General features: G+C 43.1%; 2 long non-coding RNA genes across 3 annotated transcripts in view; one reads left to right on the forward strand and one right to left on the reverse strand.

The window, feature by feature from the left end:
• LOC109610699 overlaps positions 1-24,787 on the forward strand; it is a 64,866-nt gene that overhangs the window by 10,983 nt on the left and 29,096 nt on the right. The window lies entirely within an intron of this gene.
• LOC105274936 lies at positions 61-21,425 on the reverse strand. The gene is made up of 2 exons (XR_893148.3): positions 20,726-21,425; positions 61-5,361 (listed from the first exon to the last, which is right to left on the reverse strand). It is a non-coding gene; the product is annotated as an uncharacterized LOC105274936 (long non-coding RNA).

A 24,787-nucleotide genomic window follows, 5' to 3' on the forward strand; every position in this document is an offset into this window, starting at 1 on the left:
AAATGAGACAGGAAAGAGGAAGAAGATATGCAGATCGCTCGAAATAAATTATATTATAAGTTTTAGCCGTGAAAAAAATTCGTTTATTGAAAACAAATGTGTACATTCGTTCGTAAATGTATTATTTTAAAATCCTGTGATTTCAGAATTGTATTACCATGTATCGTATTCATACAGTAGTAAATGCAAATAATTATAAATTACATAAATATTTTAATAAACAGAGCACGCGCATCTCTGTTTGACATTAATTATTCATATTTGAAAGAAATAGTTGCAGAAAACACAATTTAAATTTGATTTGAATAACTGAATTTCGTGTTCAACTTTGATATGTAGATTAGTCCGTAAGAGATAATAACTCAATCAGTAGTTGATGCACAATATTTTTAAAACAATGATGTATTATTGATTTTTATTAGTACACGACGGGTGTGAAATGTATTATATTACAAAATAGGTTTGTGATTTATAAATAAATAAGTACTTGTTACACACGTATTTGATGGCACAAGTAAAACGTGAAATAATTTATATTATTAGGAGTATTGTATTATTACGGTAAATTATAACAAAACGTATAATTATCAAATGGCATATGTCTATTTAAAATATCACTTCGTACAAATGACAATTGTTTTCTGATACTTTATTTCGACTTGTTCAATTATTTTATAATGATGTTTCACATGTTAAATTCCATGTATACGATCGTTTATATAGACAAATTGAAAAATATTAAAATTGCTGTTCTAAAATCAATATGCCGAAGAATTTCTAATCGCATTTCATTAAAACTTGTAACGTTTGAAAATCTGGCACACACACACACATTCTTGCTAAATAATATGCATGCATATACAACATTATTTATGAAGCTTGTTGAACAATTCTCATCTGTTTACATGCACTGAAGAGAAATTCAAAGGCGATGTACATTAAATATATTCCTACATAGAGTTTTGCCTGATATGTGACACGGATGTAATACTTGTATATCGTGTGCTTTTATTATATTTTGTCGTATAAAATATTCTTGGTAGAATTTTGCATTAAAGAAGTGCCAGTTCGAGTTTGTTCGGATTAAAAATTCCATCATACTTTCTGTATATTTTTCATGAAGATTGTACAATTGTTTTTATAAATTTGTTGAGATATTTCGTAACCATTTCCCAAAGATAATTTTACAGAATATCAATTACAAATGCATACACACACGCACGCACGTACATACACAATCGCAGATATTACAAAAATTGATAGTAATTGTATTTGTAATTGTATTTGACAAAGGCAGTGATTAGCAATGATAAAAAATTCTTAAAAGCAATAATATATATTCCATCGCATAAACATCGCGTAAACAGCGCAATCCTCGAAGCCAAAGAAATGTAAATTAAATTCGTTTAAAATGCGTACAGGCTGATTTGTACGCAAGTACCGAACAGTAGGAAACCGCTTTGTAAACAATTAGTCGTCTGCAGGAGCCGCGAAGGTGGAGCGTGTGTTAATAGGCCGCGATGAAGAATGAAACTTGGTCGGCCGTGGGTATAATCCGGTGAAATGAAGCTGGTAAATAAATAATTAAATAATTAGCGCATGGCAGTCGCCGCGCCACCGACTGTCGTGCGTTTCTCAGCCGCATGTGTTTAACGGTCACTGGCGTAAAAGGAAAAAAAAATAGGTGAGAAAAGAGGTGTCTCTCTGGTAAAGTCGCATGGAAAGCGTTTGACCGTATCATACTCGCGCGCTGCACCGATGTTCAAGACAATTCCTTCGCGTTACCTCCTCGCTGGCGTGAATTTCTCGTAAAGGCTTGAAAATAGCGAGCTACCCATGTCCGACGACTCTCAACCCTTCGTCTTTGCGAATTTTTGCTCTTTCCGCAAGGAAATGTAAATTATACCTTTTTGTATTTCGTATGTTGGCGAAATTTTTTTATTAGCGCCGTAAATGTGATATTTTCTGGTAAAATCGAGAGTACTTTAAAGATTGTTTCGTTGACGTTTTGACATGCATATTCATTTAAATAATAAACTTAAATAGATACATGTTGGACAGCATTTTGGTGGTACATCTTCACCGAATTCCAAATTCCGATAATAAATTTCTATATAAATGTTGCTGCGATTCTTTTATTCACCATGAATATAACAGATTGAGAAATGAAATATAAATATGTTCTCTTTTCCTTTTAGTATTTATATTTTATCTAGCATGAATTTTTCAAGATTTTCATTCATATTATGGCAGCGTTTCTAACATTACATCATAGACATGAATGTTTATGACATGAACTCTGTTGAAAAAAAAATTAAAAAGCCCTATTTACGACGCCTTAGCGTTAACTTGACAAATTCTCATATTAATTTTTATATATAAAGTAGATATTACACAGTGCTATCTATTTGTAAATTTCAAATGTTTTGTACAATTGATTTCTGCTATCTTTCTTTTAATTATAGGTAAAGTGTTGCTATTGCTCTACAAACTCTAGTAATAAAATTTTCAAGCTTTAAATGGATTGAAAAAATAAATCAAATATAGAGACAAAGAAACGTAATGTATCTGGTTATATTTAAATTTGTTTGGAAAGAGCAACTTAATAGGAGAAAAGAAAGTAATTAAAAAATAATCGTAAGTTATACCGTTATACGTCGTTTCGATCAAATTTTTTTACGAATTAAGTAATTTTTTTATCAAGATTTTTTCCTCCCCGCTGTTTCTTCATCGCTCGGTCGCATGCACATGTGTGAAGCTAAAGTGAATAAAAAAGAAATGGGTAATTGTGAGAGAGTGAGATGGAGAGAGAGAGAGAGAGAGAGTGTGTGCGCGCGCGCGTGTGCATGTGCGTAGGTAATGTGAGGGCATACCATTTTATCGCGCGGTTTATCTCGTTCTCTTGCATCTCAACGCCATCGTGAACCCCGGGCGGCGTTTGCCTCGTGGCCGTTGAGATGCGAGTATAGGGGCTGAGAACACTAATTGGGAGCCCGAGGCCGTTTCTTCCTCCCGTCTTGGAAAAAACGCGTGACTCCTTTTGCCCTCTGCCCTCTTGCCGTCTGCCAGTTTTTTACTGACGTTTTTACGCCCTCGCTAAAACAGATTAAGGCTCCGAGTCCTTCGCGTGCTCGCTTGCACGTCTCGTGTTAATTTGAATATATGTATGTTGATGCGAAGAGAATTTTGAGATACGCGATTAGGTGCGCAACGCACACGCATACGTACACACACGCACACATACACACGCACACACGCGCGCATACATCCGCAAACAAAAATACATGTACACACAAGTTTTTCTCTTTCGTTAAGAAGACAAATTAGCACGTTTTTCAACATTAATAACTTTGACACATTTTGGATTCTCTGGTAATTTCATGGATCTAAACTACAACAAAATAGTCAAATTAAATAAAACATTCAAGCAAGGCAAGCGCAAATACAATGATTAAATCGTGAGAAATTTCAGATATTTTACATATTAAGGAAGCTAATAATTTGAGCTGTTACGTGAACAGTAACATTGATTTGTAATATGCATATCTTAATTTGGATTTACATATGTTTATTATATTATATCTCGTATGTGAAATCTCGTTTAGACATCTTGATAATTTGATGAAATAAATGCGATAGTCGTAATAATTTTCACTTTGCGCGTATATCTTGAGAATATCTGCATTTGAAAAATGCGATAATCAAATGCGCGTTAATATAAGGATAAAATTTTTCCGTTAGTAAAATTTCTATGCTTTTTTCAACGACTGTACGCAATCGAGTTTTTGGAACGGAAAAAGTTCTGTCCATTGAAAGGGTTTGAACTTTGGCCAACTCTGAATGTGAAAGGAGGGGAAAAGGAGGAGGGTGTAGCAAGGGATTTAAAGGGTTCATACAAGTAGTGCTGGAAGTTAAGGTTGTTGCATAGAGGCGTGGCAGAGTGCCTCAAGTTGCACGCTCATAACTTTTTAATTAACATAATGTACACTTGAAAAATGGAGTAATTCAAACGTGCTTGTAAAATGCAATTATGGAACATGTTATCACCTTGCGATGGAGAATCATGTCTAAATAACTGTTTTGTTTATTATTATTTTTATCGATTATTGCGAATAAATTATGACAAACGACAAAATCCGAAATTATAATCACAAATACTTGTATTGAATATAAGGCAAATTATTGGAGAAATATAAAGAAAAGAATGTGTCGTAGTTTTCTCCATCACAATGATATTTATAGTTACAAGTTAAGAATAAAATAATGAAATATAGAATGGAAATAATAATAGCAGAATAAGCAATAATATCGTCTATTTCTTCGCACAATGCATATACGTGCAATTATTTTAAAATAATGAAAATTTCTTTTAGCGCGCGTTCTCGTTGCGCTCATTAAAGTTTTCCACTGCAAGAGAGATAAAAGCTGGTAAGGAAATTAAGTTAAAAGTTTCTCAGCTGGCAAAAATTTTTTCTTGTTAAACGTGGTTGAGTATCATTAAAGTCGCCAAACTAAAAGTATTTTTCTCATATATACCTATATATAAACATCAGGTATATGCGTATATCGCGTGTGCATATGTATATATACATATACATACATATACATGCGCGCGATTATTATACGTTGAAAAAGACATCATTATTAGAAATTTAAACAGATTTTCCTCCATAAAATTTCAATATTTTTCCAAATTAAAGTGTTACCGAATTTTTGGCAATTTGTATTTCTGCAATATTCTACTATGATCGGCTAACGATTTCACATATAAGATTTAATATTTGAAAATAACAAAAAATGTTTGTTTTTCAAATTTGCATAGTGATATTAATATTTTCAGGCATTTTTTGTATGTAATTGCAAGTAATTACTTTTCATGTAGATGTGATAATGATATACGAAATGTATTGAAATTTCTGTTTTGTATCAACGTGAATAAATATCGGTTCATTCATTGACAGTTTTCATCGAATGATTTCTATAATACAATGTAACGAAACGAATGATTTTTGACACCTCTGATATAGATTCTACATTTTTCGGTATATTCCACAGTTGATCCTGGAATTATTTTTAATTTAATGGTAATGCGTTGATTTGGTTCGATAAAAAAAATGTCCAAAAGTGGGCGTCTATTATGATATTGTTATAGAAAAATATAATTTTGCGTCGCTCACATCCCATTATTGCGAAAACAGTAAGGTTGGGACAATCGCGAGGTCGTGCTGGATAATTTTCAGAAGGGTTGCGACCGCGCCGCAGAAAATGCTTCAAGTGGCCTCCACTTTTGCGTGGGTTTATGCTTTCCGGTTCCTCCCGTCGCTATTATCCGACCTCCTCTGTTCGCCAGTCGCGTTGTACCTGAAACAATAAAACACGTTTATGAATGAAACCCTTCTCCGGCCATCTCCGCACCCTTGCCCCGTCTCGTGCAGTACACCCCGACGCTAGACAACCACGCACCCTTCCGCGCCCTTAAGAGTGGACCACCCACCCTCTTTTAACGCGCTTTATCATACTCCTTCCATTCATTCGCGGCCACTGGTAATAAAGTCAAAGGTAGAACGCGAGTGATAGAAGTCGGAGGTCGGGGTCGGAGGATCTTCTTGCGTGACTTCACATACGCACGTATGCATGCGTGCACGCGCACGCACGCATGCACATGAAGAAAAGTTGCGCGATATTCATGTAAGGGGACAAACCCTGATAGCTATATTTAGAAAAAAAAGAAAAAAGCTGTTTTTTTTTAATGTCTACATGTTTCATCATCTTCTCCGTACTTTTCTGTATTCGCTCTGTGGATCTATACTTTGTGATCACTGCATGATATTTACAAGAAAAATCCTGTCTCAACGTGACAGGATTGTTATCCGGATGAAATATAAAGTGTATACGCGATGACAACGAGGCCGAGTGCATCTTCGTGTACCATAAAAGGACTTGTTCGTCATCGAGGAAACGAATAGGTGCATTTAAATGTTAAGAGACACTCGAGATGCAAGAGAGAGAGAAAGAGAAAGGAAGACAAAGACGGCGAGAAACCCCGGGAGATGGAATATAGATAGATATGTACATGGGTGTATATGTACATGGGTGTATATATATGTGTGTGTGTGTGCATATATGCGTATACATGTATGTACGTGTATATACTACAATATATACCTCTAACGAAAGGAGAGCAGAGATAGAAGGAGTAGAGAGAGAAAGCTTCTCATTCGTAGCACAGACCTAGAGATCGCAGTGGGCATCCATTGGCCAGAACTATGGGGTGGGTTGGCAGCGCTATGGGCTACTATCGGCTCCTTGGGGATGTTTCCACCCCTATTTCTACCAACTACCCCCTTACGGTGTACACCGAATACACTAGTATAGTTATACAGACTCGTACGTGCCGGGCTGTTGGGTATTGATCGTCGTTGGCTCCAGAATACCACGTTCTACCTACTTCTCCTTCACCTGCAGTAACGCGTCCTTACACATCCTTGCTCGTCCTTCCGCGGGCTGGGTCGCATCGCATCCTCTATCCCATCCCACGGTTCGATTTTCTGTTGCGATGCTAGTTGCGAGGTTGGATGAAGCTCGATATCGATTTAACGCGTGTCAATTTCACAACGAGGTTTACTTTGAATACGCGTCCCTTAAGTACCATCAATTTCAATAATATGTAAATCCCCGAGAAAGAGTCTCTGTCTTATGATTTAAAAGTCACTTGTAATTATAGTACAAACTTGCAAGTTTCATTCCAAAACTTTGAGTCAATATTTTTTTAGCGGATATTTGGTACTCCTGGCGGATATATTGAGTACTCCATCATAATAAATAGAGATTAAGTACGTCGCGATAATTAAAAATTCCAGATGTTGGTTATGTATCACAGAAACCTTCAGTGAAAACCCGTTAGCGGTCGAAATAAATTATACGATAATCGGATTATTTATCGGATTTTGTTAAAAAGCGATAATGCGTGTGCGTGGAGAGTAAGTTTTGGAATTTCATAGCCACTTACGGTAAATGTCCGTAAAATGAAAGAGGCACGAAGGAAACGAAAAGGAGAGTAGCGCGCGATAGAGAAAGGGCGGCGAAAATCTGCGCACCGTAATCGAAGATTCTTATCTTTATTGGGGAAATACCGCGTATCTTTGGAAGCGAAAGGGTCGTCGATGGGAATGAGAACATTCCATTCTCCACAACAGGATTGGGTTTCTCCGATTAAGGATCCGTCTAATCCTTCCAAGCTGACTGCGCGTTCTGTACCTACCATTTCTCCTCCTTTCGCTATTTCTCTCCTTTTATTACTCTGTCTTTCTGTTTCTCCTTTGCATACGTAAACGAGATGCTTGCACTCGCAAATAAATGCAAATATGTGCTTGACGTGGGTTAGCTGAGAAACTATTTGCGACGGTTCTTCGCGTAACCAAGCGTTGCTAAAGTTCCCGTAATTAAATCAGACATTTAAATCGTAATCGTCGCACACAGATCGAGTAAAAGTTCTCAAACAAGACTGTATCTTAAATACACATTTATATTTTGTATTATTTCTAAGTGAAATTGACACACTGCAAAAAGTGTCGTATCGTCAATACACGTACGCGCGCATACAGTGCATGCTACTATGAAAAAGACTTTGCTTAAGGGATCATTTATCTCTCCTTTAGCTTGCGATAATGAGAAAGTTTGCAAACGATCTTGGCAAAAGTCTTTCCACATTTCCTTCTGCTGGAAGGGGTAAGTCAGAATGGTGGATAAAGGGGGTGGGGCGAATGGTGTGGGGAGCCACGTTTTCCAGAGAGGGTAAGACGAGAGACTATGAGGGTTACCGTGGTGGTAGTGGTGGTAGTGGTGGCAGTCTAACGTTCGCAGGGGGAATACAAGGAGGGTTCAGAAGGAAAGGCGGGGTAACAAGATGGCCGCGGCCACCGACGAAGTAGGGGAAGTAAGACATTTCTCCGCAAACTAAAGAGGCTACATAAGACGAAAATGAGCGGAAAAAGTTGTATCGAAAAAGCGTCGCTCGCGAATTTCTTCGGATCCTTGCGCTTTACGATCACGTGGCGACGTTTCAACGTGATTTTAACAATGAGCTTTCCAACAACTCCGCAGTAATACGACGTCTGTTCTCGAATAACTAGTTGGGTATTACCGGTCCTGCATAGGACCTACATTCTATAATACGCAGGAAAGCGCGGTATTAGTTGTTTGTAAGCTCATTTTGAAGCGTCCTGTAAGAGGCACCACAACGGTGGATCCCAGATGTGAGTAACCCTCTGGTTGCTCCCACATGCACGCTTCTAAATTAACTCCCGGCTCTATTCTATTAATTAGATCTTATTATTAAACATGATCGAACATTTATTCCAATTTGCGTAAGAATCGTAACAATCGTTTTAGTTTACGCTCTACTACGTATGCGTTGTATACGTTGTAGAATGATGATTTTTTACGTGTCCTATAATAGATAGATCGAATGTGTGTGCAGCAGAAGCGCGACATGCAGAACGAGTTTCACGCTCGTCGATTACTGTCGTTACAAAACGTACGATTCTCGAGGAACCGATGCGTGCGCGTTATGCCGATTATTGCCAGCACATTATCTACGTCAGCTTACACCAAATTTTGGTTAATAACTACCAGCACGGTAATCCTTTGTTATGGAGCGGCAGAATCGTATTAGCATAAAAACGTAATTATACCAGCGCGTCAGAGCGTGCTATTCGTAATATTCCGTAATACGGCGCTTCGGTGTACAGCCAAATGCCTCTCGATAATTTCATCTGAGTCGTGCGTGCAAAAATTTCCATCAGTCGATTCTTTCCGTTATTACCGATTTGTTGTGATCGTTTTTCACGATTAGCACGATTCCTGGAAGAAAAGTTACGAAAAGAACCGGACAAGCAAGGCTTGAGCAAGCGGCTCGACGTTTTTTCTTGCCGGGTCGCGATCGCGAAGAGGCGCGAGAAAAGCGAGCGGTATGATCGATCCGCCGGTAATGCCAGCCAGCCGGTACTCGGGCGGAAAATAGCGTTCGGTGGATGTTGACTACGGCGGCTCTACCCTTCGACAACTCGAACGAGAATGCCCGGTTGGATGTACATAGCTTTACAGGAAGTCACTCTGTACCTTCGTTGAATGACCAGTAACACACGTGGCCGCCACGAGCGTGTCCGTGTGTGCGTGTATGTACGCGGCCGTGCACGCGTGTTGGCGCACGGACACGGACGCGCGAAGGTGCGGGACGGACGGGACACGGAGGGTGGTAGCTGCCCACGGACAGAGAAATGAGAATAGTGTCGGTCTACGAGCTGAGTGGAGTTGGTGAGCAAATTGCTCAAAGTAATTAATCGCTTTTGCCGGGTTGGCTTGCCACGCTGCCGGCTGAAGCTCATCCGAGGGGTGGCACCAGGTACCCCAGGAAAAGCTATCGAGGGACTCGCTTAAAATGGCCGACTTGGCATCCAGCTTCGGCGAGATGTCCGGGTGACAATAAGCAAAATCCCGTGTACACACCCTGGAATCGGTTGACTTTCAAAGTAAGGAGTAGCCGTCTTGGTAAATTCATTCTTGACCACTGAGAGAGACACAGAGACAGAATCTTCTTTATGATAATGTACCGTGACTGATGTTGCGCGATTATCTTTCGAATCGTCTTATTAAAAACGTTGTAAGATACGTAGGTATCCGGTAATGATGTAATATCATTTTTGTAACTTGTTACGTAACGTGTGCCTGTGCATATTTAGTTTAAAGTGGCTATTTTGGCATTTAGAAAGTCTTATATCGTGCATGGCAAAATATGCTAATATCGCGGATGAGTGTGTTAGAAATTTTGTACATCGGTTTATATCGGACATGCAAAGTTTGAAGTACTCGTTATCCTCTTTCGTATGTTCGCTGTGCAACTTTTCGAAACATCGCTGGTACATTTGAACATATCGTTTTATTCCATTCGCGTAGTATAAATTCGTTCTGCACAAGTTTCTCCACATTGCGTAGTGCTCTTTTTTTTACGTGCATCCTTAAAGTATACGTTGATTCACCGTTGATTGATGCAAAAATATTGCGATACGATAATTACATTAAAATAGGATAACTGTCATTTTTATATTTACGAATTACTTTATTAATTATTCAAGCATTATTTACATATAAACAAGCATTATCATTTAGTCATTTATTATTAGGACAGTGGGATAGTGAAACCACCAACCACTATTCTTTTTATTGTTCTTCTAAAAATGGACTTTAATAACAAGACGTGCAAATCTCAAAAGTCTCAAAAGAAAATATGTGAATCATTTTTGTATGTGGTTCGAATTCTGCAAATGAAAATGGAGCAATTTGGATGATTAGCCTTCATCCTGATTCGGTCGGTGTCGTGGCGTATCTTCATCTGGAGATGCCACGTCTCGTGAGATCGTACCGCAGGCATCGCGCGTGTACATCGCGGTGGTTTCGCGGAAACTGCATCAGAACGAACGCATGCGCGCCGATCATAGCCACCCCCCGGTCACGGAGGGTGGCTGAACGAAAGGTACGAAAGAGCGAGGGACGGAAGAGGGTACGACTAAGACAGACTGTGAGGAAAGCGTGAACGGAGCGCAAAGTAGATGCGGTGGAGTGAGCGAGAACACGCTAGAGAACAATCGGCTGAGGGGGTGAGCGCAAACGAAGGACGAAGACGAAGGAGAACCAAAGTAAACGAAGTGATGTTACACACGAGAGACTCGCGCAGGAGATAAATGTCTTCGATGTTTCACGCAAATGGCAAATGTATAAAACCGCCTGTGACAGTGCAAAGAGATCTAGAAAAGAAGACAAATGATTGGATATGGAAATTGCCAGAGATTAGAGGAGACATAGGTGGAGAATGAGAGAATGAGACAGAGAGACAAGGAGATGCTTAAATGTAATACAGGAAAAGATTAAGACAACGAAGATCCGCAAAAGAGAGGGAACGGTAAAAGTGGAGGGAAAATATAGGATGAGTAATTTGTAGATGCGGGAGGATCAAGATATATCTCCCTATATACAACGAAGTAAGCAAACTAGTCGGTAGGGCTTTCGGAGCGTACTTAAAGAAGGATGAAGGATTAGGATGCTTGCTTTGGAAAAAGATGAAAAGAGTGAATGAAGTTGGCAGGCTACTTTCTACTAACGCGAAAAGACAACTGCGGTTGATTGCTATTATCTAGTAGCTTGTTAGTAGCCTAGAAAAGGTACTGGGATGGATGCTTTCATTCGCGGAACTGGGCGCGACTAACCGTTATCGATCGTAAGAAGACTTCCACACCTACGGACCTCACGCTTTCTCATGTTGCGTCCTATACTAGGTGGCGGCCGGGGAGAGGGAGAGGGAGAGGGATCGCGTATAAATAAATAAACCGGCCGAGCCACCTGAGCGGCTGCTGCCCATCCGCGTGATTGCACGCGGCGTTCCATTACTCATGCCACTTCGTAGCTTCCCGGTTGATCTCTCACCGTGCAAGGTTCTCATAGGTTACTCAACTCTTTGCGTTTATAATGGAAACTAAACGTTTACTTTCCTATTTAGATCTGCATTCATGTTAAAAGTCTACTTTAGACTCCGCTACACTTCGTGGCATGACACGCGCTAAACTGCAAAATGAGAGATACCTTGCCGACTTTGGTGTTTAGAAGAGAGGCTTTGGCATGTAATCCTCAATAATAATTATTTTAGTATATTACGCGTAACAAATGGTTGATTATACTTTTACGAGCGTAACGTATCGTTTTATAAGCGTCGCGTTTCCCCTTAAAGTAGCTGTTTTAAATTATATATTTTAAATTATATATGTAATAATTACACGATGCTGCACGTCTGCGGCTCGGTGAACGTAGGTGGATAAAACCGACTGAAACGTTCTTAAATCGTTTTGTGCGAGCATAATGTCGTGATCGCGACAACGTCGTTCGCTCGTGCTCCCGCCGCATTTAAATCCCTTTATCTTGGACCACCCGTTGCATCCGCCAGATTCAAAGGTCGGTTTTGCAGGATCGTGGCTTCGTAAGAAGCGTAGTTTCGCCGTGTTGGTTCGCGGCATAAGAACATTGGTGGTGGTGGTGGTGGTGGTGGTGGTGGTGACGACGGCGACGGCGACGGCGACGACGACGACGACGACGACGACGATGGTAGTGGCGCAAAGGGGTATACTTGGGGGTGAGAAGAACGGCGGAGGGTTGAGACGGGAAACTAAGTTGTATTGATCCTAGGCTGCAGGGGTGGAAAACCAGGCAGGGTTAGTACGTGTTCTTAATCGCCAAGTGACCGCCCTCTCTCTCTTTCTCTCTCTCTCTCTCTCCCTCTTTCTTCCTCCTCTGCCTCCGCCTCCTTCGTCTCTTCCTGTTTCTCCACCCGCTCTCGCCCATCCACCGACTATCCTCCCTCTCTTCAACCGTCGCCACATCCGACCGGCTAAAGGGGTCTCTCTTCTCGCTCTCGAGAATTGTGCATCCTCTCACCCCTTACGACGGAATCGTCGACGCCATTCGGCCGAGGTATTGTTCCAGGATTAGGTAAGGAATCGCGGTATTGTTCACCGTTCTGTCGTACGGGGTTATTGCGGTGAATCGCAACTTAAATTGTTCATAGATAGAAGCAAGTTTATGCTTCGCGAAATGACATTTGAATTCTTTCAATTTTATGACCTAGTCGGCTCTGATACGCTCTGCATGTCGTTACAATTGGTTCTAAAGAGCCTTGGGAATGAATGGAATAAATACCGTTTTGTTTACTTATTACAGTTTCATTATTGTACGGTTAGAGAAACTCGCGTCTCGACGGCATCATGTAACATTTCGATTTCCAACGCTAATATTACGCTTTTATTTGCAGCACGGTCGCTGTATTTTTACATGTTACGTAAGACGATATAATATTAGTCACTTTATTATTATCTCACGTGCTATAATGGCCACTGCTCTTTTTTTATATATAATTTTTTTATGCGATTTTTTTCAACGCCTGTCTCCGGTCTCACCCTCGGCCACAGACAGTTTTTTTTTAAATACGTCCTACACTTTCTTTTATGAGCGCGTCTAACGATAGACACGGCCTTGAAATGGCTGCAGCTGCAGCGGAGGCAGTCTCGAATTAATTAACAGTTCCTAGGCAAGTTTAATGGCGAGTCTAACCGAACTTTTAGACAATCGTTTTAGATTGGTCCGTTGTTTTCCGCGTTATTGCTGTGACATATACGAGGGTCTCGTACGAAGTTCGAATTAAACTATCGCACGTTGTTCCTCAACGAAGCGCGGAGCGCTAAATGCGAGCTTACATCTGCAAGCCAGAAATTCCAGTTTATCTTCCGAATTCCTGACCGAACACTTTTCGTACAATATACTACTCGACTGGCGCTCTCACGCGTTTAACAATGTAAACAAGACTATTTAATTGCAATCGTTTTATTTCTAATTCTTCGTCCCTTATGCATCAAAGATACGCGTTTTGTCAGCATCTTAACACGGGGTTTCAGATAGTTGTGGCATTTTAGGAATTTATTGAATCTCGTATGCTCAAGCATGTTTCCCGCTTTTTCCCCAGAATTTCTTTGTAATCCGGTTTTGCGCAAGAGGTATCTCGGATTTTGCATTTCTTCATCACAAAGAAAGGAATGATAGGTGGTTCGAGAGGCTGACAAGCCATGCCGGTCGACGTACCATGACGTTTAAAATGCAAAATGGTGAAAGAGACACGCGGAGAGATGTCGACATTAATTGGATTCTACCGAAACTCACGCGTTACCGCTATGCTGACTGGATGAAGGAAGGATGACGCGAAGAGGTGAAAACACGACTAACGAAATAAATTTGGTCCTCGCATTGCGATATAGTGCGCGGTGCATTATCAAACGCAATAAATCAATTTACAGCAAATAGCTCGCTTTCAGATATTTTTATAAAGTAACATTTAAATCAATAGACCTCGCGCGCATGAAGAACAACTACGCTATAAAAAAAACGGTTCCCTTAGGTTTGCCTTCAACCAGTTTCTAGAGAAGAATCTGTCTCACGACCTTTAACTTCTCTAAAGCATCCCCTCCTGAGGAGAGAAGCTATCCTGCTCCGAAAACCGGACCTTGCGGTCCAGAGGTTTCGTTGCTCGAAAGACACCCTGTGGGATTTTAGTTACCATTACATTTAATTATGCATGAACAAATGTACGTCTGTACGTACAAATGTTACAACAATATAGCAAAATTAAAATATTTGTTTATTAACTTACTTGAAATAATTCATATTGTGAATTTGATTAAATCATCAGGCTACAGAATGCGCAAAAATACAGCAGATACGGATTTCCAATGGAAATTTTTACGATACAACGAAATTAAGTGGGTAATCGCGACTGCTACATTCGAAGCGATCGATATCAATCGGCCGAGGACCGTCGAGTAAAACTCGCTGTCATTCGAATTGAATCGTGCTCGACGCAGCGTTACAGCCACGTTGATCGCATAATTTCTCGCGGTGCTACGGTAATATTTCCGGCTTGTCTCATTGCGTGGCCACGGCGTAGTTCGGCCGCAAACAAACCCCGAAACAACAATTGATTCCGGCGAACACGGTCGCGTCGCGCAAAACACCGAACAACCGGGTTTTCTTGCTCGGCATTGGACAGGGGGCAGGGCCATGCCAGTCCGGAAATTTACGGGATTGTATCCGTCCGAGCACCTTTTTGCCTAACGACGACACGACTTTGCTTCGCCGTTAATTACATGCTGATAAGTTTCACAGTAAGAGAGAAAGGAACACCCGACGACGATAAAATTTTCCGTCTGCATTATATCTTTCATACGCAAAGTCGGATTTCATTTCGGAATTACGCTCTTGCTACAAATTGTTGTACTTTTCCAAGTTTATGTTCCTTTTCCTGGGAAAACATCCTTCCCGCTTTCAAGAGAATTCGCAGCTTACGGTAATAAGAACCGATAGCATATTACTCGGCATTATTCGTTCTTAAGCGTCATTTAACAGTCTCGCTGCCCAAGCGTTTGCAAGCCGCGGAATCGCGGGTTCTCGGAAAATCTCATTCTCCCGCCGAATGTCGGACGAATCTTAATCGGCCATACGCCGGAAATACGCTGCGAGATGTATAATACTCGGTAGGAAATGACGTCATCACTCAGTGTAACGTTAGAGCGGGGGAGAGGAGAGAGACGGATAGCGAGAGGACGAGACGGTGGTCGTGGAAGTGCACGACGCGCGAGAGAGCCACACGACGAGGCAGAGAGCAGAGCGAAGGGGGATTTTCGCGAAATCCTGGCAGGTAGTGTCGGCTGAGTTATGCTCGTATTTCCCGTCAACACATCCGATGATGTCTACGGTAATGTAACCGAAATGTATGAACGTTTCGTGCTGCCACATTTGCGAACCTCCACACCGTTGTGATCAGTCGGCGAGTATGCGTGAAGCGAGTGCAGTCTAGGAACCGCGCGAAAATCGGCTGTTGATCGCAGAGATGATAAAAGGATGCGACGTGTCTCGTGTCTCGAGAGTTTACAATATATCCTTTTGTGAAAACTTTGGGAGACTTGGAAAACGGTCTCGTGACCGTTACTTTAGGGAATCGGGTCACAGATGAATTTTCCGAATATCCCGCAGGATTCATTCTTTTTTCGTTGGTTTTTCTTTTTTTTTCACGAAAATGCAAAGACGCGGTGGATCGCCAATCGCCGATCAGTTCGCCCGTTCGCTCTCGCTCTCCTCGGAAAGAAAATAAATGTCAAACATGCAGCGCGTGCGAGAAGGAAGAAGGGTGAACCAAGCGCGCAGCGAGTTCGATTCTCTTTCAACCCCACCACCAGCTTTCGCGCGGAACAGCCGCATGCGCCGTAAAAAAGCACGGCCGCTACGAGTTTCGTTTCACTCTTCGGAGTTCGTCTACCCATTGCCCGATAAAAAAGCTCCGTTGCGCGGTTCTCGTTCGTCGTGGACATATCGTTCGTTCGCGGTTCGCGCGGTTTCCGTCATCGTCGTCACTTTCGTCGTTGTTACCGTCACTGTCATTGCTGCCGTCGCGTGTACGCATCGTCATCGTTAACGTGCGACCTTCGTCGTGCATCGTTTCAAGCGAAACGAGGAAGAAACGAGACGAGCGAGACTCAAGGGGGAAGAGGGTCACCGCTTTGTTCGAAGGGAGACGCGACGTGAAGAAAGAAGTTACGTATACACCGTCCATACGGGAGTGGACGAACACGAATGCGAGGATGCGAGGGGTGATGGGGTGGGGGTGGTGAGAGTGTTAAGAAGGCGAAAATCCAACGCGGATGCTTCGAGCGGCATTTTTCCACCCGCCATCTACGTACGTAACGTATTCCCTGCGATCGTCGTGGCCGACGTCCATGGTTGCCTGTAGCAGGCGATAAGGGTTGCTTCTCGGTGGAAAGCCGTGGGGTGAGAACGACGTACAGACCACGCCTCTTGTCTAAGGTTACCCCCACCGACGCGAACTCGCTCCCCGCGCGGGCGACCTAAGATTTTTCCACTTCGCTCCTCGCCGCCCCGCTTTTCCACGTTTACCACCCTCGTCGCCGTTACCCTCTTCGCTTCTTCCCCCTCTCCTTCTCTTTCTCTCGTAGCTCGGCCACTCCGCCCGCTCCCTCCACGGTAGGAGCGTACCGACCCCCCTTCTTCTATTGATCCGGCACTAAGGCGGTTTCTTGTGCTCCCGGAGACCCGCTACACGGATCTCGCAACGCCACCCGAAAGCTTCTTCCCATCTTCTTTTTTCTTCACCCTCTACTTTGCGTCGCGTAACCTTGAACGTTTCCTCCTCCTTCCCTTTTTCGCACATTTCCTCCCTTTTGACACGGGGAGCTTTCAAGCTTTGCATGCGTGATGTAGTGCGTGTATACGGCTCTTTTATGTGAAAGAGAGCAAGCGTTTTCTGATGTCAACTGGAAAATGTAATTCTAAGAAATTTCGACACGTTGTTTGTGGCGCTTTAACGTAGCGTTTATACGAGACACGTTCTTGAATAATTGACTCCTGCTCTTTGTCGATATTTGATAATACGATTTCAGTATTTTTACCACTCACGTAAACTCAACACGCAAACACGAGTTTAAATTGAATGACGAATCATCTCATCTCGCTATATCCGTGTGTTACACCGCGACTCTCGCTTGCGTTTCCCTTTTTTGGACCGTCGAGACATTTCGGAATAAATCCGCTGCAAGATCGTAACGATTACGTGGAATGTTTCATGGTTCGATAGTTCCATAGGTACGTGTGTATATAATATAACATGGTCTACGTTCTATGGTGAATGAGCATGGGTGTGAGTCGTGAGGGGTGTGGGGCGGCAAGGAGGGAGGGCGGGCTTGAGCGGTGCTTTAGCCGGGGGCTGTTAAACACGGCGGGTCTTATCGGTAAAACTGTTCTGTACAGGACTACCACGTTCAGCCATTGGCCGCGGGAGTATCTCTGGCCTTATACTCGTTGTCTGCTGGGTATGCATGCGAGGTACATTACGCGACGTTAATGCTCGCGCGCTAAAATCGTTCGCGGGCAGCGAAGACTCGCTGAGTAAGCCTGTAAACCCTGTCGAGACGTTACTTAAGTTGTCACGCTCGCTCGCATCGAGGTCAGACGTTCTGGTCTTTGGCCTTTGTCTTTCCTCTTCGGATGGCAACTTGTACAATAAAAAAAGGAATAAGAAAAACCGCTCTTCGGTTCGACTGATTTTTACGTCACGATTTCGCACAGGGGGAATCAGTCAGCTGCTCAATGTTGGTTCGTTTGACTTTTCGAGCGCTTGAAGGAAGCGCTCGACTACAGAAGGACATTCGTGTGCGATTTCAGTGACGAAACTTCAACGAGTTTCCTAGGAATTGTTCCAGTTGCGCAATTGTCCACGGTGTACAATCAGCCATTCGATGTTTTCCTTATCTGACGTTGATCGTGATTGAATTTTCTTACATTTACGACGAAGGCGTTCGTGATATTCTCTTGGTTAACCGGTTAGAGAGTCAGGTTGTTGAAATAAATTCACTCAATTTATCATTGGATATCTCTTCCATTCTGGTTTTTATAGCAAAACCTGTACGATGTACGTACGCCAATAAAACGAATGAGACTGCGAACGCTTTCCCTTGAATCACGCATTCATCCTTTATATGAATGGAGCAGTTTTAAAGCGACGTGCGAATGAAATTATCTTATCATCTCGCTGGGGGTGTTGACGCGATACGCGGACAAGGCGAATAATGCGAGTGCGAGCAAGTGAGTACATAGGTAGGATCACTTATAAGCCCGGACCTGTACATATGTATTCCTGGGCAGCCTTTCTCGGCATTAGGTAGTCGGGCTAAGGCCTTAGAGGTCTCCTGGCAACCAAGCCTATCAAACTATCTTACGGTCTAACCCTTACCAGCCCTTCCCCCGAAACCTTCCTCAACCCCCTGGAATCTCACTTCGAGCCCTTAACGACCGACCCCACGAGAGACACGGCGAAATTGAGAAAATTATCCCGCTCTGTGTTATGCGGAGACGATGACCACGGGGTTCTCGCCACCCTTTACCCTCCCCTCTGACATGGTCCGACACATAGGCAGGAGCTTACAGAGACGAGCAAGAAGTCCCGTAGGATCACTGGGGAAACTAAATGGCCGGCGAGTCAGCTGCCATCTTAGTCGCGAATTAAGGAAGGGCTGTCTCGACCCTCATGGATAGGCGCATCCCTAAAACGCACGAGGGGACAACCAACATATCGAACATAGTGCAGTATCCATTTTTGGCTGCACACACAGCGCGTCTCAACTTGATATTAAAGAAAAATATACAGAAAATATAAAATTTATTAGCATTTAATCTCTCCTCATTCACGTTAACAATCGCGTAAATCACCACGCAACGAAATAGTTTTGTTTGTTGAAAATATCGAAAATTGTTATTATTATATCTGGCGATTTACATTCTTAAAGTGGAAAATGCATTTATGTCGTGAGCAGTAAAGAGAATAGAACAACGATATCTTGTCCGCGGGACGAGCTCACAAAATGTCGAACTTACGACGCGGAGGCGGAAGCCGCGGCGAGTTCCGAAATTACCGGCTATTTATCCCCCAGGCCAAAGTTTCCCTCGTACTCAATGATCGCAGTGTTTCCGCGTGCACAATGAGAATGTAGTCGTTAACTCGGCCGGCGCACTCGTTTCGCGGCGCTCGTGTGGGCGAGCGAGTGCGAGCACGAGTGCGAGCTGATCGTGGAGGGACGTCGTGGACCAAAGGGTCGGTCTGTCGTCATTCTAGTACGGTTACAGCGAGCGTGGAGCTTGACAGAAGTTGTAAACTTTATGGTAAACCGTGGCGGCGACGCCGGCCACGGCCGGTAAATGGGGAAGGTGCCGCGCCGTGCAGCACCGTGTGCTTAATCCAATCCGGAGTTTGTTCTTTCGACGATCGACGTAATCACCGGCCGCACGTAGTTTCCAACCTGGCCTGGCCTTTCTCCCTCTCCCCTTCGACCGACCGACCGACCGACCTAACACTTCGCTCTAAGGTCCCACCTCCGGCGTATGTACGTCGTTTACGAGTGTTTGTCGATGCTCCAGCTCCCAGGATCATCGAGGTGGTAATGGACGTTCGTGCGCGTCAGCTCTCGAAAACCGTCAATATTTTATAGAGCTGCTAGATGATGAAAAACGTTTCAAATTCAAGTTTTGTAATTTGACAAAAATTTCAGAGTATAGTGGAAAGAGTATAGATGTCCCGTGAGATAAGTTTCAGACTTTTCCTTGATAACATCTTCCCGTTCATGATTAGTCGAATCGATCTATTATCTCGGTTCAAAGTCGGTCGCTTTTGAGTATTCGCGAAAGGAAACTTGATTACTCGGACTGAATGACCAACAGCCTTTAGTGTCCATGAAATTATTGGATATCAGGTACCGGATGACACGCCGGCTGACAATTAAACACGAAGTGTCCTATTTATTTTCCACGTGAAATTGATAAATCCTTGCTTATTAGATTCGTTAGGTACGTTATCCATGTCTTCCAATCGCTGGCTTTATTGACGTCCATCATTGTCCACTGATTTGACCTAACCGATTCCTTTCCTTGACTTTTTAGAGTTGGTTGTAAAAAGGGATACGCGGATTAAATAGTGTGCAGTTAATGAATCGCAAGATTGGAATCGATTATAGTTCGTCTGAAACAAAGATTCGAGCTGCATCGCACATCTGCTGTAGCTCCAGAGACTCTTCGCTTCGAGATCTCTACGGGGAATCCATTTAGGTATAGCGACAAGCTACCTCCGTTCGGGGTGTTTCGCCCGGGACGCGATTAATTATGGGGCTCCTTTTGGGGCTGCGAACCTCGAGGCTTTGAGCTCAGTCGGGAGCGCGACGCGCGCACGCGAGCGCGTGGGATGGGAAGTATAAGATACGCTCAGAACCTACGTAGACACCCGGCTTAGCTTCCTCGAGTATTAGATCAATAATTCTGACCTCAACTGGCTTGGTCACGGACGTCGAACGTTTAGATGTTACTTGCTGGTCTCTCCAGGGACGATTTAATAATTTGCAGTAAATAGTAAAATCGGATATATCGTTATCTTTGGCCACTATGATACGTACGAATAATATGTACCTAAATATCCCGCCCGAGGATATCCCGAATGAGCGAGGGAAGAATGACTCGTTAATGAAGAAGGATACGCGACTTTCCATAAAATACGAAAATGTAATAAAAATAATTAGCTTACCATATTTGGTAGGAATCAGACGAGAAAAACTTGATCCATGACAAACTTGATGCTTGACGTGTCGTCATTTTGATTTGACGAAGAGTTTGAAACATTGGAAAGATGTTTTACGATTCGAAGGGATGTGGACGATCGTAAATTTTGCAGAGTTGTCAGCCGGGAGAAAAACTCTTTTACGAGCAAGAGGGATGCTGCGTGGACCGCAGCCTCCCCGATACTGACCGACAGACCCAGATTTTCGTCTCTTGAAATACGCGAAACCAGCTCGCGAGTTACCGCACGCGTACATCTGCTATGCAGAATTTTGCTTTTTAGATTTGCTACCCCTCTTTTCGGCATCTCGTTTCTTCTCCACTGAAAGCACAGCAGATGATCATTGGTCCAGGCTTAGCGTGAGAACGCGGAGTAGTCAAGTAGCAAAATGACAGGAAGATGCAGCGAAACAGGTTTTCATCTCTCTCTCTCGTCGCGAAAAGATAATTTATTCACTGGCGTGTTTTACGAGGCTTTGGGACAGCATATAACAAATTTATTTATAATTTATCTTTTTTAATGGGATGTGCGTGCGCGCGCGTACACACACACACATATTTGATCGATGTCTGTTGCAGTTGCGTGAAGCGAAGTCTGTTTATAAAAAATTAAAAATTAGATTAAAAATTAAATTAAAAATTTATATTAAATATTTATTTATATTAACAATTTATATTAAATGCGATAAATGGAAACACAATAAATTTTAACAAAATTATTTGTGTAAAATGAACAAAATTAAATAAACCGGACTTTGGAATATTATTGTAGATACACTTAAATAAAAATGTATATCGTGGGTCCAAATGATTAAAATAATCTTATTGTCAATTCACATGGCTAACGCAACTTTCATAACAATCGATATCGATGATCCTCGATTTCATTTGGTTGCATTTACTGCTCGAATCATGCTGCTCATGCATTATCATTAACCTAGTCGAACCAGTTTCATCCCCTGGACCTGATTCAAGAATTAAGTTCTCTTTGTACGCACGATGCTCGCGCATCTCGCGCGTGAGATGACCAGCGGTCACCGGTATCGTGAGAAAGCCCACGGTCTTGAGAATAGTTCTCACAACGAAACAGGTTTTCGAAAGTTTGGTCCAGCGTTGGACCAAATTTATGTTACTCTTCAATTGCTCACCCTTTTCCTGTTTCATTTTGCTAAATTTACATTTTATCGTGTAATATGATATTTACAATAAAATGATAATGATACGTAAAACAGAAATTAAAACAATTTAAAACTTGTTTTATTTTCTTCATTTTTAATAGTTAACGTGACTTATGCAGGAGGATTAGGAAACATGATTCTGATTTTATAAATATCCAACAACGTTGATTAAATTTCTGGAGCAACGACTGAAGCGACCTGAAAAGCCATGATAAAGGTCAAGGGACCACGTTGTGGCTCCCTTCGAAATTTTCACCCTGTTTCTTCTCTCATTCATTCATTCATGCGTTATGATACCTCAAGGATTAATGCGGATCTATCGTTTGCAAAATCGTATTATAGCATGTCGGTGTTTGAGCATCTAAGGGCTCGGACCATTGCCAGCTTAGGAGAGATTGCGTACCGTAATGTCCGTGTCATTAATCGAGCGTCAAATAACTCGAACTCGAAATGGAGTTCACCCCCGTTGGAATTTTCCGTAAGATGAAATCTCGTGTCATCTCAACGAAAGTGGCGGTTATTCCATGCGCGCAATTAAACCGCACACCTACATACCATTACGATGCAAATGCCAAGTACTTCAATATTCTGCAACGATTTGACGTTGATTCTCTTTGTTTATTCTCGGTGCTTTTCATCGTTACATTGACTTTTCTGGTATGTACGGTACATTACTAGTGCGATCCAAGTGAATCATATCGCGCACGCACGTTGACGTTAATGTCGGTATTATATTGTACATACGTACTTATTGCCTCCGGTGGAAACTTATTCCACGATAACGTTATACTCTGGTAACTTCAATTACGATCGGGTATGAATTCCATTTCTAGTCAATGGTAGCCACGAGACTCCAGTCATATTTGTGTGGCTTGAGAACGGCGATTATGGAGACCGCTGATTTTCCGTGAATTTCGCGCCATGCAGGGAAAGCCGGAAGACATCAAGCTATAATTCCACGCGTTGAAAGGTAGCGCGCGCCACTCGGATCAATATCAGTGTGATTAATAACGTTGATCTTGAATAATGAATCAGGAATGCGCGATAGCGCAATATTTACTTTTCACTGAGAAACGTTTCGTTTGCTGTACACAGCAACGTGTTGAATTGTTGCGTCGTATCATCGGATTTAAATGGGAGCGAACGACTGCTACTTTAAAACGTGTCAGTAGAGTTGCGTGACCCACAAAGCACGAGATGCATGCGAGTTTCCAAATTGTTTGGATTCTTCTTCATTCTCCGCAATGTCGGGTCAGCTCGAAACATCGTGCGCACGATCTTTCTAATTCACGTGACCATGTGACTGCATGCCGCAGAGTCAATCGCCTTCCCCGTCCGCCCGCCCCGGGGGAACCGCGGGGTGGATAGCGACGATTGCAAGTCGGCAATTTAATACGAACGCGATAGTGTACGAAGGAGAACCGAATGAAACTCCGAACGAGGGAGACGGTGGAAAAGGGGCGGTTGGGGGAGGAGGGGTCGACCGGTGGGAACGACTGAGAGAGAGGATCGGGGATGGACGGGGGTGGTTGCCGGTAGTGGAGGCCGTGGTGTTTGGAGGTTAGACCGCAGTTACAATATCGCTTGATTAGAAATGTACATAGCGTATATGCGCGCGGGCCGCATATCCAGATGGTGGGTGGGCGGAGGGGGGTTGGGTCGGGTCGATGCCTGGGCAACTCCATAGTTTAATGCACGGACCGTGGAACTTGCAATAAGGAAGGGTGAACGGCGGGTGGAGGTGGTGGTCGCGGAGCTCTCGTCGAGGAGGATGAAGGGTGGAAGGTTCGGGGGTGGCTCGGCGAGGTGAGGCTGACTTGGGTGGATGGCCGTGCGGGTTAAGGGGAGATATAGTGGTGGCGGAGTCTCCATGCATACTCGCGCACACCTACGCAAACGATAGTTCCAGTCTGCGGCATAACGCGATCGCGCTACTTGCAGGGTAGCCGTGTGGGACCCTCCAGAGAGGCGAAATGCCCGCGTTGGCCTCGTATACCTTCGCGTACCTTCGCATTTGAACTTACTCGCGACGCCAATCGGCTCGCAGCATTGCCGCCGTTACTGGCCGTCGACATTCGGCTACCAACGATACCACCACGTCGAGAAGCCCATCACTGGACTCTCCGTGGATGCATGCCTGAGAACGCGCGAGTAATGAGAATGCGAGGAAAACGCACGCAGGAGAACGAAGACGAGAAAACATGCATGTATCGTTCTCGATAGCCCACCCCCCTGGAAAGTGGTTGAAGCGCGCGAACGTTCAATCACATTTCTCGCTCTTTCTCTTTTTTCTTTCAGGAAATTCGTCTTTCTATGTCATTATCAAGCGAAATTATATGCTTCGGTTTCTCAAAAGTTTTAAAAAGATACTGTAGTTTAGCAAAAATCCAATCTAACGATTGATTGTTACCCGTCTTACGTCAGACTTGCGCAAATTTTATCGTAATTAATCACTTGACGATCTCACGATATCATCGGCAAGAGAAGGAGATATCGAGATAAATATGTTATTTTGCGAACTGCGTAGCTCTGAAACGTGGCAAAGGCACCTCGCACATGTCCATCCGTGCGGTATCAAGATAGTTCTGTATTAAAGCTATACCCCGGTTTCTGGTTTCTGGACCTCGGCTACGCCTAGACTTGGCCGTTGCTGCTACCGACGAAGCGCTCGTCCTCGAGGAATATTCAGCCATTCTCCCATTTCCAGCACCGCCTTTCTCGTTTCTCTGCGGCCGCGTTCCCCTTCCCGTTTCCCTCCTCTTATCCTCCTTTGCCATCTCCTCGATTCCACCAAAGTTTAGAGAGCTCGCGCTTGAGAGGAACGTCGAACGTCACTGCAATATCGCGTAGTG

The sequence above is a fragment of the Ooceraea biroi genome, chromosome 1, assembly GCF_003672135.1.
Source record: "Ooceraea biroi isolate clonal line C1 chromosome 1, Obir_v5.4, whole genome shotgun sequence".
Taxonomy (NCBI): domain Eukaryota; kingdom Metazoa; phylum Arthropoda; class Insecta; order Hymenoptera; family Formicidae; genus Ooceraea; species Ooceraea biroi.